This window comes from Hemibagrus wyckioides, linkage group LG17 (genome assembly GCF_019097595.1).
Source record: "Hemibagrus wyckioides isolate EC202008001 linkage group LG17, SWU_Hwy_1.0, whole genome shotgun sequence".
Classification (NCBI taxonomy): Eukaryota; Metazoa; Chordata; class Actinopteri; order Siluriformes; family Bagridae; genus Hemibagrus; species Hemibagrus wyckioides.
Genome location: NC_080726.1, coordinates 18816251 through 18832116, shown reverse-complemented (window position 1 = coordinate 18832116; position 15866 = coordinate 18816251).

The window sequence follows — 15866 nt, the reverse complement described above, 5'->3', positions numbered from 1 at the left end:
GTCCACTCTAACACACAATCACAGAAACACCTCACTGCACATCTCTGTCTCTGTTCATCTCTCTTTGCTGTTGTTTAACCATCATTTGTAATTCTTGCATGAACAAAGAATCAGTGCATCGTTTACTGAGCACTGCACACACACACACACACACACACACACTTGTGTATTATGTTTATAAGACTTTTAACATTATATATGAGAAAACACAACCTCCTTTTCTCTGTATGAAAGATAGATAGATAGATAGATAGATAGATAGATAGATAGATAGATAGATAGATAGATAGATAGATAGATAGACAGGTAGACAGACAGACAGACATATGTTTATAAGACTTTTAACATTATATATGAGAAAACACAACCTCCTCTTCTCTGTATGACAGACAGACAGACAGATAGATAGATAGATAGATAGATAGATACACTATATTGCCAAAAGTATTCGCTCACCCATCCAAATAATCAGAATCAGGTGTTCCAATCACTTCCATGGCCACAGGTGTATAAAATCAAGCACCTAGGCATGCAGACTGTTTTTACAAACATTTGTGAAAGAATGGGTCGCTCTCAGGAGCTCAGTGAATTCCAGCGTGGAACTGTGATAGGATGCCACCTGTGCAACAAATCCAGTCGTGAAATTTCCTCGCTCCTAAATATTCCACAGTCAACTGTCAGCTGTATTATAAGAATGTGGAAGTGTTTGGGAACGACAGCAACTCAGCCACGAAGTGGTAGGCCACATAAACTGACGGAGCGGGGTCAGTGGATGTTGAAGCGCATAGTGTGAAGAGGTCGCCAACTTTCTGCAGAGTCAATCGCTACAGACCTCCAAACTTCATGTGGCCTTCAGATTAGCTCAAGAACAGTGCGCAGAGAGCTTCATGGAATGGGTTTCCATGGCCGAGCAGCTGCATCCAAGCTTGGTGAAGCTTGCATCACCAAGTGCAATGCAAAGCGTCGGATGCAGTGGTGTAAAGCACGCCGCCACTGGACTCTAGAGCAGTGGAGACAAATGCGCTTCTGGAAGAATGGTCAAAAATTACCATAAACACACTCCTAAACTTTGTGGACAGCCTTCCCAGAAGAGTTGAAGCTGTTATAGCTGCAAAGGGTGGACCGACATCATATTGAACCCTATGGATTAGGAATGGGATGTCACTTAAGTTCATATGCGAGTCAAGGCAGGTGAGCGAATACTTTTGGCAATATAGTGTAGATAGATAGATAGATAGATAGATAGATAGATGGATGGATGAGAATATTTGACAGTTTTGACATTACAGGGACATTTGCCAGGTCCCCACAAAACAGTTGTTTTTCAATCTCTTTATATCTAACAAACAAACAAACAAAAAAGTAAGAGAGACAAATGGTTTCCTGAAGGGCATCTCTTAAAAAAATTATTTACGTTACAAAATTGGACTGTCTAAAAAAGTAGTTAAATAAACACTACATCCACATTCCCAGATAAAAGCTGCATTCTACAAAAGAGGGACCCTTGATGGTACCACAGCAGTACAGTTTGGCACCTTTATTTTTGAAAGAGAGAGATAGAGTGTGTGTGTGTGTGTGTGTGTGTGTGTGTGTGTGTGTGTGTGCGTATAACAGAATAAAAAGAACAGAAAATCTCCATGGACCGAAACAGAGAAGAGATTGATCTGTTCTGAGTGACAGGGCTAGAAAGCGAAACCTCTTCTTTCTGAGCAGAGGAAAAAATAGAGCGAGGGATTTATGGAGCGAGAGTAAAGGAGAGTGTGTTTCTGGATCTGTGAGTGTGTGTGTGTGTGTGAAAATGCCGATACGGATGCTGGGTTTGATTGGCGGCTCCTTTTTTCCTTTCATTTATGTTTTTCCCCTTCTTTTCTCTCCTCCATTTGTCCTCCAGTCATGTTTTTTTGTCCTTTCTTCTTCTCCCTCTGAAAGTGAGCAGACGACGATAAATGTCACACACATTGCACTAGCGGTGATAACACACAAAAGATAAAAGCTGAATCCTGAATGACACTTCTGACGGTTACGGTTAAAATGCTGACAGGTAAAAGTCGAAAGTTTTACCATAAAGTCCCAATCGTATTAGAAACTGTAATAAAAAGTCTGGCAGCTATTGTTATATCAACATACAACAATATTGATAGCTTTCTGACAGAAAATATAATTTTTGCTCCCAGCATCACTCACTCTTGTTCTGAATTATTGCCACTGCTTCAGTTCATACAGTTTTGACTCATTTCTCTGATTCAATTCATTCATTGAATCTGTTAAATGATTCACTGTGATTCTGTTGTTAAGTCATTTGCCCAAATGTCCCCTAAAACTAATAATTAACAGTGTCAGTTGTGTAAAATTGTTAAAAATTCATTCAGATTTTGTAATATTTCATAGCGTGCTCGTATTTCCATTTTATGAAGAATCTTTTTAACACCCAGCCAAAGACAGACTATTAATTCATGCTCTGAGATGCTTGAAATCTCCAGCTGACTGATTAAAACCAAACAGTGCTCATTAAACCCACTGAGTCAGATCATTTGCTCTGAGAGAAAGGAACAAATCTCATTGATACAAACTCTATGAAAGAGTAAAGAACCTTTGCCATGACAGAAAAAGTCAGTGATTCAAGCACTGACCCACTGAATGAGAAAAGGATGAATCTTGATATAATTGAAAGACTCAATGATTGAAACAATGATCTGCTGAATGAGAGAAAAGCGAATAACAAAAGATTCCAAAATATTTAGTGATTCAGACACCGGCTATTTGAATGAGAGGAGCAAATCAACCATGACCAAAAGATTCACTGATTCAAACACTGACTCTTTAAATGAGAAAGGAGTGAATCTCAGCCATGACCAAAAGATTCACTGATTCAAACACTGACTGTTTGAACGAGAGAGGAGCAAATCTCAGCCATGCCAAAAGATTCAGTGATTCAAACACTGATTCTCTAAATAAAAGAGAAGTGAGTCTTTGGATAACCAAAAGATCCAGTGATTCAAATGCTGACTCTTTATATGAGAAAGGAGTGAATCTCAGCCATGACCAAAAGATTCACTGATTTAAACACTGACTCTTTGGATAATAGAGAAGTGAGTCTTGGGGTGACCAAAAGATTCAGTGATTCAAACATTGACTCTCTAAATAAAAGACGAGAGATTCTTTGGATGACCAAAAGATTCACTGATTCAAACACTGACTCTTTAAATGAGAAAGGAGTGAATCTCAGCCATGACCAAAAGATTCACTGATTTAAACACTGACTCTTTGAAAGAGAGAGGAGCAAATCTCAGCCATGGTCAAAAGATTCACTGATTCAAACACTGACTCTTTGGATAATAGAGAAGTGAGTCTTGGGGTGACCAAAAGATTCAGTGATTCAAACATTGACTCTCTAAATAAAAGGTGAGTGAGTCTTTGGATGACCAAAAGATTCAATGGTTCAAATACTGACTCTTTGAATGAGAAAGGAGTGAATCTCAGCCATGACCAAAAGATTCACTGATTCAAACACTGACTCTTTAAATGAGATAGGAGTGACTCTCAGCCATGCCAAAAGATTCACTGATTCAAACACTGACTCTTTGAAATAGAGAAGCAAATCTCAGCCATGGCTGAAAGATTCACTGATTCAAACACCGACTCTTTGAAAGAGAGAGGAGCAAATCTCAGCCATGGCCAAATGATTCACTGATTCAAACATTGACTCTCTAAATAAAAGACAAGAGATTCTTTGGAAGACCAAAAGATCCACTGATTCAAACACTGACTCTTTAAATGAGAAAGGAGTGAATCTCAGCCATGACAAAAAGATTCACTGATTTAAACACTGACTCTTTGAAAGAGAGAGGAGCAAATCTCAGCCACAGCTGAAAGATTCACTGATTCAAACACCGACTCTTTGAAAGAGTGAGGAGCAAATCTCAGCCATGGCCAAATGATTCACTGATTCAAACACTGACTCTTTAAATGAGAAAGGAGTGAATCTCAGCCATGCCAAAAGATTCACTGATTCAAACACTGACTCTTTAAATGAGAAAGGAGTGAATCTCAGCCATGACCAAAAGATTCACTGATTCATACAATGACTCTGTAAATGAGAAAGGAGTGAATCTCAGCCATGACCAAAAGATTCACTGATTCAAACATTGACTGTCTGAATGAGAGAGGAGCAAATCTCAGCCATGGCCAAAAGATCATTGATTCAAACACTGACTCATTGAATAAAGCCGAGTGAGTCTTGAGGTGACCAAAAGGTTCACTGATTCAAACAGTGACTCTCTAAATAAAAGAGGAGTTAGTCTTTTTATGACCAAAAGATTCAATGATTCAAACACTGACTCTTTAAGATAGGAGTGAATATCAGCCATGCCAAAAGATTCACTGATTCAAACACTGACTCTTTGAAATTGAGAGGAGCAAATCTCACCCATGGCTGAAAGATTAACTGATTCATACACTGACTCTGTAAATGAGAAAGGAGTGAATCTCAGCCATGACCAAAAGATTCATTGATTCAAACACTGACTCATTGTATAAAAGCCGAGTGAGTCTTGAGGTGACCAAAAGATTCATTGATTCAAACAGTGACTCTATAAATAAAAGAGGAGTGAGTCTTGAGGTGACCAAAAGATTCACTGATTCAAACACTGACTCTTTGAAATAGAGAGGAGCAAATCTCATCAATGCCAAAAGATTCACTGATTCAAACACTGACTCTTTAAATAAAAGAGAAGTGAGTATTTGGATAACCAAAAGATTCAATGATTCAAATGCTGACTCTTTATATGAGAAAGGAGTGAATCTCAGCCAAGACCAAAAGATTCAGTGGTTCAAACACTGACTCTTTGAATAAAAGAGGAGTGAGTCTTGAGGTGACCAAAAGATTTAATAATTCAAACACTGACTCTTTGAATGAAAAAGGAGTGAATCTCACCCATGGCCAAAAGATTCAGTGATTCAAACACTGACTTTTTGGATAATAGTGAAGTGAGTCTTGGGATGACCAAAAGATTCAGTGATTCAAACAGAGATTCCTTCAATAAAGAGTGAATTTCAATTCAATTTTCAATTTCAATTCACTTTATTGTCATCGTTATAAATAACAGAGTATAAACAACAACAAGATATCATTAAAGCATCTTTCTAGGCATATAATAATAAAGTGCAACCATAGTGCAGAAGTGCAGTATTCTTAACGGTTATGTCAAAAAATAGAATATGGTGGGAAGGGTCGAACCAAGAAATTGTGTTATCATGTGTACTGCAGCAATGCAAAGTCCAGTTCACAGTTATTGTCATAGTGATGTGTGGTATATAATGATAGGTGGGGGCAGGGAGGGGGGTGATTGCTCGTTCAGCAGCCTTACAGCCGTTGGAAAAAGGCTGTGGGACAGTCTGGTGATTCTAGCGCGTATGGACCTGTACCTTCTACCCGAGGGCAGTAGCTGGAACAGGTGATGTGCAGGGTGATGCTGATCACGCAAGATGTTGTGCACTCGATGAAGGCATCGCGTGGTGTAGATGGTGCTAATCTCCGGGAGACTAGTCCCGATGATTTTCCCCGCTGCTTTCACCATCCGATGCAGTGCCTGCTGTTCCTCCTTAGTGCAGCTGGAAAACCACACCAAGAGTCCATATGTCAGCACACTCTCTATAGCACAATGGTAAAAGTTCACAAAAGCTGCCAAGAAAGGTTGGTTCTTTTCAGTTTCCTCAAGTAGAAGAAGCACTGCTGGGCCTTTCCTATGGCAGAGGTGATATTATTACCCCACGTTAGATCCTCTGATACAGTTAGGCCGAGAAATTTAAAACTGGTGACCCTCTCTACCATCCCATTGCCAATAATAAGTGGTAAAAGAATAGTCCTCTTATCTCTTAATCTACAATCATCTCCTTGGTCTTCTTAATATTGAGGGCCAGATTGTGGGTATCACACCATGCTGCCAGATGTTCCACCTCCCTTCTGTATAAGGACTCATCGTTGTTAGTGATGAGACCTACCACCGTAATGTCATCAGCGAATTTTATGATGTACTTAGAAGGACAGGAGGCATAGCAGTCATGTGTGTGAATTTGAGCCATGACTGATTCAGGATAGCATTTTATGAAGAAAACCTATATAAAGGTGTACAAATATTTATTTAATTAAAACAATATCTTAAATATTACAAATAGTTTTGTATATAGTTTTACATTTCTTATAATATATTGTATATATTCATATTTATAGTACATATTTACATTCTGTCTTACACGTCTGTATTAATGCAGTTAACTAGCTCTCCATACATTTTGGTTAGAACTGCACTAGCACTATGACTTTAGGCTAGTTATTTTCCCCAGCATGTTTGCTAATGAGTTTATGATGCTAAGCCTCTTTAAATTTCTGTACTCAGCCCAAAGCTTTTAAAGATTTCAGCCCATCATCATTGCAGGTTTATTTTTTTCACCGAGAACAATCAACTGCACAATTACATACAAATCCTTGGGAAAAAACAGACGCTAACAGATCCTCTCTCCTTAATGATAGCACTGTGCTAGCTTTATCTGCTGTTTTGTTGACTGATTTTCCCACTGAGCAAAGGAGGAGTAATAGACTAGCACATGGTCTAGCATTAATGCGTAAACCACCCATTACTATCACCCATGGGACTGTGTGTGTGTGTGTTGGGTGCCATTTTATAAGTCACATCTGCTGTGCAATCATTTAATCTTTTTTTAAATCATAATTACAGACAAATACAAGAGCAGCGTGTATTCATCTCTTCATGGGAATCACGTCCTCTTTACGCTCCTTACATGTTTTTCACGTGTGATCAATTGTGTGATCATGTCAATTTTTTTTTAATGTCATGCCCCATGTGACATCATGAATCCTAGCATTTAGGGTGGGGCACATGCTCTAAATGTAAAAAAATTAACATTTAAAGTGTGTACATTTTAAAATGCAGTAAAAGTAAAAATAAAAAATGAAATACATAAACAAACATGAGAACTACATGTGAAAATAATAAACATTTGAAATACATATATTAAAATGCAAAAAGTAACATTTTTATAAAATAAATAAATACATGAGTAAATGAATACAAAATTTACACATTAAATATAAATTAGTAAGAATGTATCTGACAAATAAATAGATAAATGTAAAATACAAATAATAAGAATAATTTTAAAAACAAACAGCCAATAAATAAAATAATAAATATAAAAAATTGACAAATGTGCACTGTATGTGAAAAAAGACATGGAAAAATACATGCATTTATGTGAAACATCATTCGAAACTTGACTTTTTTTGTACGAGATTTCAGACCTGAAGGAAGTAAAACACATCACGGGATCTAAACCGAAACTGAGTGTGTTGACTCGAGCTCATGATCAGAGGTTTAGGAAAGAAACGGCTCAGTTGTCCTGCAGGGCAGCATGGGATTGATAGAAGTCTTGACGGGATTGATAGGAGCATGTTATTTCTATAAACAAGTAGCGAGGGACTGTGTGATGGATGGAGAGGAAAACTCCAGGTGACACAACAGAGCTGCTTCGCACTCGTTTAAGAGTGAGCTGTCAATCATCTGAGCATTTTACCCAGAAAACATAGTGCTTTCAGCTTAGTTTGTGAATGCTGAGTGAGTCAATTTTTGGTCATCACTATCAACACGAGCATTTTTAGGTGATGTTTGTTTGTTTGTTTATTTATTGATTTATTTAGCAAAGTTAGCAAATTTAATTCATTTAATTACAGTTTATTTGTGCACAGTTTAACAAAATTGCTTTCAATTTGAGATAAACGTTTTGACTCATATTGGTGATTTGAATCCGTTAAATGATTCACTGTTACTGATTCGCTGTTAAGTGATTCTGTCACTGATTCATTTGCCCAGATCAAATCTGATCATCTCATCTGGTAAAGCTAACTAACAGTGTGAGTAGAATAATAATTTTAAAAAAAAATCTTTTCTATTTTGTATTATTTTAAAATGTACTTGTATTTCCATTTGAATACACCATTTTAACACCCAGCCAAAGACAGACTATTAATTTGTATTAATTCTGAAATGGTTTAAATCTCCAGCTGACTGATTAAATTCAAACAGTGCTCATTAAACCCACTGAATCAAATGATTAGCTGTGAGAGAGAGGAATAAATCTCACTGATACAAACCCTATGAGAGAGTGAATCTTGGCTATGACACAAAGATTCACTGATTCAAACAATGACACACTGAACAAGAAAACAATGACCAAAAGATCCACTGATTCATATACTTACTCTTTGAATGAGAGAGGAGTGAATCTCAGCCATGACCAAATGATTCACTAATTCAAACACCTACTCTTTGAATTAGAGAGGAGTGAAACTCAGGCCTGATCAAAAGATTCACTGATTCGAACACTGACTCAGCCATGAAAAAAAGATCCACTTATTCAGACGCTGACTTTCTGAATGAGAGAGGAGTGAATCTTAGCCATGACCAAACGATTCACTGATTCAAACACTCTCTTTGAATTAGAGAGGAATGAATCTCAGCCCCGATCAAAAGATTCACTGATTCAAACACTGACTCAGCCATGACCAAATAATTCATTGATTCAAACACTGACTCTGAATGTAAGAGAAGAGAATCTGAACCATTATCGAAAGATTCACTGACCTATTGCACAAAAGGGTCACAATTTTTGTCATGACTCACTGATTCAACCGAAGATGATTTACAGATTTATAGATGTTTAAAAAACATGAACATCAGACTATATACAATGTCTTTTAATTTAGTTGTTGATATGTGTGGAAATGTAGTGCTTCCATCTTTACATTTTAGCAGTTAGCTAAGCAATGAAAATAAGGAATGAGTCACTGCCTGGTCTTGATTCATTCACCTTAATGACAAGAATCATTCATGAACAAAACCTATCAAGTTATGAATCACCTCAGAATCCTGAGCGAGTGTGTGAGGACTGTTTATCAGATACGCTGAAGTAAAGGTGATGTTTTGGCACATTAGGATCGTTATGTTTGTTATTAGAGAAGGCGCAATTTGTAAGAATTTTAATTGGTCTGTTGATGTCTTTAATTAGAAGATAAATGATGAATAGCAAAGCAGAGAGAAAGTGAGACTAATTCTTGTGGAGTCGGCCACACACACACACACCCTGCAGTGAGCTAACAACTCGACACATCTTCTCTTGGCAACAGTGCAGCATCATGTACCTGCAAAATTTGATTGTAGATGAATGATGAGGCAGATTTTGTGTAACTGTAACTGTGATCTCTCTCTCTCTCTCTTTCTCTCTCTCTCTCTCTCTCTCTCTCTCTCTCTCACATACACATTTCATCACTTGGCCTACATTGCACTCCCTTTCATTTAAGCAGGTAACTTAAGGTAATGTGATGATGGAAAGTATGAAAATGTAATAAGATTTTTTTTTTTTTAAAGAAAAAGTTCATGACTTCATACTTGCAGTCTACTGATAAATGATGGTGAATTTCACACATCCTTTTCATCCACCTGCTATATCATTTACAGCATTCTGTATCATTATATAAAGCAAAGTGGTGATTTAAAAAAGAATCAGGAACCACTGATGGAATTTACGAACCACTGTCAATGCTAATTTTTAAAATGGATCATTTTGGCTGTGAGATCTGATTGGCTAGGCTAATTTGAAATTCAATGACCATGATTTCAAAATATCGATATATGAATAATGTCATGTTGAACACCATATGTTCTGTTTGAAACAAATATTTGACATGACAGAAAGATTCACTGATTCAAATGCTAACTCAGCCATCACCAAAAGATTCACAGATTCAAGCATTGCCTCAGCAATGACCTAAAGATTCACTGATTCAAGCACCGACTCAGCCATGACCAAAAGATTCAATGATTAAAGCACTGACTCGATCCATGACCTATAGATTTACTGTTTCAAGCACTGACTCAGCAAAAACCAAAAGATTCACTGATTCCAGCACTGACTTAGAAATGACCGAAAGATTCACTGATTCAAATGCTAACTCAGCAATGACCAAAAGATTCACTGATTCAAGCACTGACTCTTTAAATGAGAGAAGAGTGAATCTCAGCTATGACCAAAAGATGAACTGATTCAAACACTTATTCCATCACTACATTACTTGCTTGAATGAAAAAGAGTGTTATGTGGGCTGAGTGATGAACAACTCAGAAAACAAGTAGTCTATAAATAACATGATGCTGAACTTAATGTGTTCTGTTCTGTGTGCAAATCCAGGAAGAACATTCAACAGCTACAATAAATAGCCCAAATATTATTATACACATGTAATATTCTGTACTGAGGGTTCTGAGGAAGACAGTTTACAGTTCAAGTGATCCCTAGCTAGCAAAAAGTTCAAGAATCCCCAACAAAGACTAAAGAATAAAGGCTAGCACACAAAATGGTGGAGTTGGTAAGGCTTAAACAGAAATTGTACTAAATCAGTCATTTAGTTTTGTTTACTCTGAATATGCTACATGTTTTAAATCAAGTTGAATCATCACAATCCAATCTAATGACAATTCCCTGAACGTAGCCCTATTTAGCTAGTATTTCTTGTTAACTAAATCAAACATTGTTTATCCTAGTGCTATTCTAGTGGAAAAAAAATATCCACTAATAAACACTAGTTAATCTTACTTGATGAGGAAAATATGCCTGAAGTTGGAAATAAGTCAGATTGCTATATTTTCTATAAAAGTTTTAATAATAAGATTACATTTACAGTTAAGGTTAAGTTGCCAAACTGCTAGTTAGCAATTGCTAGTAAAAATTTACCTCACATTTTCTCTTTGACCAAACTGTTAGTTAAACTGCTAGTTATCAAATCGCTAGTTAAAAATTACCTCACATTTTCTCAGTGACAGGAAAGTAAACAGCAAATAAGACAGATTAATATTCATTTCTAAGAAATTGGTTTATATTTATAGTTATATTCGTTATTATTAGTTAACTATTAGTTAACATTAGGTTACCAAATTGCTAGTAAGAAATTGCTAGATAAAATTTACTTCAGGTTTTCTCAGTAACAGGAAGGAGAGTTTTAAATCAGATCAGATTTGTATTTTTTCTAAGAAACTTTTAAAGATGGGACTGATAACTTTAACATTAACCGTTAACATTAAGTTACCAAATTGCTAGTTAAAAATTACCTCACATTATTTAAAAAATTACCTCATATTTCCTATACATTACCCTAACCCTAACCCTTTTTATTTGTAGTTATATGTATAGTTAATGTTATCTTACCCAATTCTGGGGTTTTACAAATCTATTAATGTTATGTTTTTGCTAGTTAAAATTTACCTCACGTTTTCTCTGTAACAAGAAGAGTAGTGTTTATAAAAGTGTGAAAAAAACAGCTATGAAGCAGCAATGTGCCATTTTTGAAAGCTTTCATGCTATGTGCACTTTTTAATCTGTCTGTTCATGAGTGTGTTTCTGTTTGTGTGTGTGTGTGTGTGTATGTATGTGTGTGTGTGCACGCAAACACTAAACTGTGCGATATCGATTACATGCAGCGAGAGCCTTTTCAATTAGACACAAGAAAGAGAGGCTAATCAAGTTGAGCCGCACGCTAATTACTCGCATTAGCGCCAAAATGAATAGCAGCGGTTAACCGCCGTCTCTTTCTTCCTCTCTTTCTTTCTCTCCTCATTCTCCCTGTCTGTCCTTCTTCTCCATTTTAATGAGGCTAATAGAGAAAGGGGTGGAACATAAATGTTGTATGAAGATGTGATTAAAGTGAGACGGATGTAAATGCTCAAGGGACGCAACCGATTTCTGTAAAGGACAAGAATAAGAACAAGCTGGTGTTTGCATTCATTCTTTTTTGCGTTCCTCTCAGTAAGGGCTTTAACCAGGTCAGGGTTGCAGTGGATTGGATTGGGGAACTTTATCCTGGGAATTCTGGTTAATTTAACCTTACTGCAAAATGTTAGTGATACCTAGCTAACCTGACAGAACGTCACTCATGTTGAAAATTATCCTGGTTTTTATTAGCTTTGTTACCGAAATAAGCACATTTGAAATTTTTGAAAAAGCTCTAGTGTCTTCATCCCCAAAGTCCTATATTTCAGGGGTCTTGTGTTAATGACATTGCTCATGACATGACATTTGACCTCCACACCACCAAAGGGCACCACTTTCCCCAGTCTAAGAACACTTCATCTGCTGTCTTGCTCATTTCCTGTTCCCATTAATACAGCGGGTAAAATAAGTATTGAACGTGTCACCATTTTTCTCAAAATATATATTTCTAAAGGTGCTAGTGAGATGAAATTCTCACCAGATGTTAGTAACAACCCATGCAATCCACACATGCAAAGAAATCAAACCATTGATATCCATAAATTAACTGAAGATGGATGGATGTTTGGATTAATTTCTAGCTTAGTTGTGTATTGATCTCTAGCAAGCTTGTTCTTTGAGTTTTGTTGTTTGCCATCTCGCTTTGCAGCTACAGAAATAAGTAAATGATTCTTTGCATGAGATATCTCATTTATGAATATAATGATAAGCAAATGATATAATTAGATAAGTGGATGTTTTGTTTTTTTTAAAGGAACATTTTGTCTTTTTCTTTTATTTTCGGCTGTCCACATGGCATTTCTGTGCACACAATATGTTTGGTTCACTTCTTGTGGGTGAGTTGATTCAGAGTTGATTCACTTTCAGCCGAAGTGCTGACTCTCAGTAAATGTAGACCAAGGTCGCGTTGCTCTGGCTGTTTTTCTTCCACACCAGACTGTGATTACTGTGTTCTTACCTACCTACAGAACTGAATAACCTTATGAAAGGTGGAGAACATACCAAACTGATTCAACCTGTGAGTGTGTGTGTGTGTTTGTGAAAGGCAGTCAATGCTCAGTGCTTATGCCCTAGGAATCTTGATTACAATTCACTAGCAGATGTTTTCTAGGAAACACACTTAATACTTCATTATCATACTTCAACAGTTTGCTGTGTGTGTGTTTGTGTGTGTGTGCATGCTTATCCGTCACTCTGATTCAAGTGCGTTTGATGAATTGTTTGATCAATCCTGATTTTGCATCGTTGTCAAAAAGACACACAGACAGACACACACACACTCGCAGCCTATTCTATCATTAGGCCTGAATGGACAAGCTCTATTATGAACAGCTGGAGACAATGTGTATAGTTACATTCATGCTTGACTTGACACACACACAAAGATAAGAGGAAGATTAATGTCCTTTCCTGTGTTACAGGGCAATTGAGTGATCTCTACATGATCATAGCACTTATTTATTCAGTCCTTATGCCCCCCCCCCTCTTGCTCGCGCACTCTCACGCTCTCTCTCTCGCTCTCACTCTCTCTCTCGCTCTTTAACACTCAGATCACACACACAGAGGCAGAGCGATAGAAACGAGAGCAGATTTACAACCTGCCACTGAATCTGCTATGAGGGAGAGAGAGATGGGGAGGAAAGAGAGCAAAGATGGACAGAGTCATGAAATGAAAGCTAGTGAAAAAAAGGACAGATATGGTGGTGAAGGAGAGGAATGAAGATGGAGGGAGTAATGGTGGAGGTGTTAACAAATCTCATGCTCTTACGCTTCCTCTACACCTTCTTTCCTGCCTGACTTTCTCTTTCTTTCTCAATCCTTCTCTCTTAATCTATTTCTTTCTTTCCATATTCTATCCATCTTTTCTCTTGGTACATTTTGCTCTTTCTTATCCTCTCCCTCTCTCCTTTTTTGCTTCTCTCTGTCCCTCCTTTCTTTCTCTCCTTTTCCGTTCCTTTCTCTCTGCCAGACTGTGTGATGGAGAGATGTTTGCACGTCACATTCTTCATTCTGTATGAAGGTGATTGGGAGTGTAGAGTGTGTTTTACACACACAAACTAAATTTAACCAGTGACACGCTTCTATTGATTTCCAGTCACGTTTATCCTGATGGAGTGTTTAAAACAGGTTAATGTTGGGAAAATCATGTGGAAGTGTTAAACGCACATGAACATCGCAAAGTGGGAATTACGAGTGGGATTTTGAGCACTCGTGTTTTCATTTATTTTTAAATATGAGGCTTTTTAGATATATATTTTATGATTTATTTATTTATTTTGGATTTATGAACCTTTTTTTGCTATTGTAGCATTGTACCAGAAGCAAGTGTGGTGAAGCCTCCAGAAAACCTGCCAGACTTCGTTATAAAACTGATGACTATGATATACAGTATCTCACAAAAGTGAGTACACCCCTCACATTTTTGTAAATATTTTATTATATCTTTTCATGTGACAACACTGAAGAAATGACACTCTGCTACAATGTAAAGTAGTGAGTGTACAGCCTGTATAACAGTGTAAATTTGCTGTCCCCTCAAAATAACTCAATACACAGCCATTAATGTCTAAACCGTTGGCAACAAAAGTGACTACACCCCTAAGTGGAAATTTCCAAATTGGGCCCAAAGTGTCAATATTTTTTGTGGCCACCATTATTTTCCAGCACTGACTTAACCCTCTTGGGCACGGAGTTCACCAGAGCTTCACAGGTTGCCTCTTCCACACCTCCATGATGATATCACAGAGCTGGTGGATGTTAGAGACCTTGTGCTCCCCCACCTTCCGTTTGAGGATACCCCGCAGATGCTCAATAGGGTTTAGGTCTGGAGACATGCTTGGCCAGACCATCACCAAGGCAGTGGTCGTCTTGGAGGTGTGTTTGGGGTCATTATCATGTTGGAATACTGCCCTGCAGCTCAGTCTCCGAAGGGAGGGGATCATGCTCTGCTTCAGTATGTCACAGTACATGTTGGCATTCATGTTTCCCTCAATGAACTGTAGCTCCACAGTGCCGGCAGCACTCATGCAGGCCCAGACCCTGACATTCCCACCACCATGCTTGACTGTAGGCAAGACACACTTGTCTTTGTACCCCTCACCTGGTTGCCACCACACACGCTTGACACCATCTGAACCAAATAAGTTTATCTTGGTCTCATCAGACCACAGGACATGGTTCCAGTAATCCATGTCCTTAGTCTGCTTGTCTTCAGCAAACTGTATGTGGGCTTTCTTGTGCAACATCTTTAGTAGAGGCTTCCTTCTGGGACGACAGCCATGCAGACCAATTTGATGCAGTGTGCGGCGTATGGTCTGAGCACTGACAGGCTGACCCCCCACCCCTTCAACCTCTGCAGCTATGCTGGCAGCACTCATACGTCTATTTCCCAAAGACAACCTCTTGTTGTGACGCTCAGCACATGCACTCAACTTCTTTGGTCGACCATGGCGAGGCCTGTTCTGAGTGGAACCTGTCCTGTAAAACCACTGTATGGTCTTGCCCACCGTGCTGCAGCTCAGTTTCAGGGTCTTGGCAATCTTCTTATAGCCTAGGCCATCTTTATGTAGAGCAACAATTCTTTTTTTCAGATCCTCAGAGAGTTCTTTGACATGAGGTGCCATGTTGAACTTCCAGTGGCCAGTATGAGAGAGTGTGAGAGCGATAACACCAAATTTAACACGCCTGATCCCCATTCACACCTGAGACCTTGTAACACTGACAAGTCACATGACATCAGGGAGGGTAAATGGCTAATTGGGCCCAATTTGGACATTTCCACTTAGGGGTGTACTCACTTTTGTTGCCAACAGTTTAGACATTAATGGCTGTGTGTTGAGTTATTTTGAGGGGACAGCAAATTTACACTGTTATACAGGCTGTACACTCACTACTTTACATTGTAGCACAGTGTTCAGTGTTGTCACATGAAAAGATATAATAAAATATTTACAAAAATGTGAGGGGTGTACTCACTTTTGTGAGATACTATATATATACCCCTCTTACAGCTAATTCTTTTTTATTTCCAG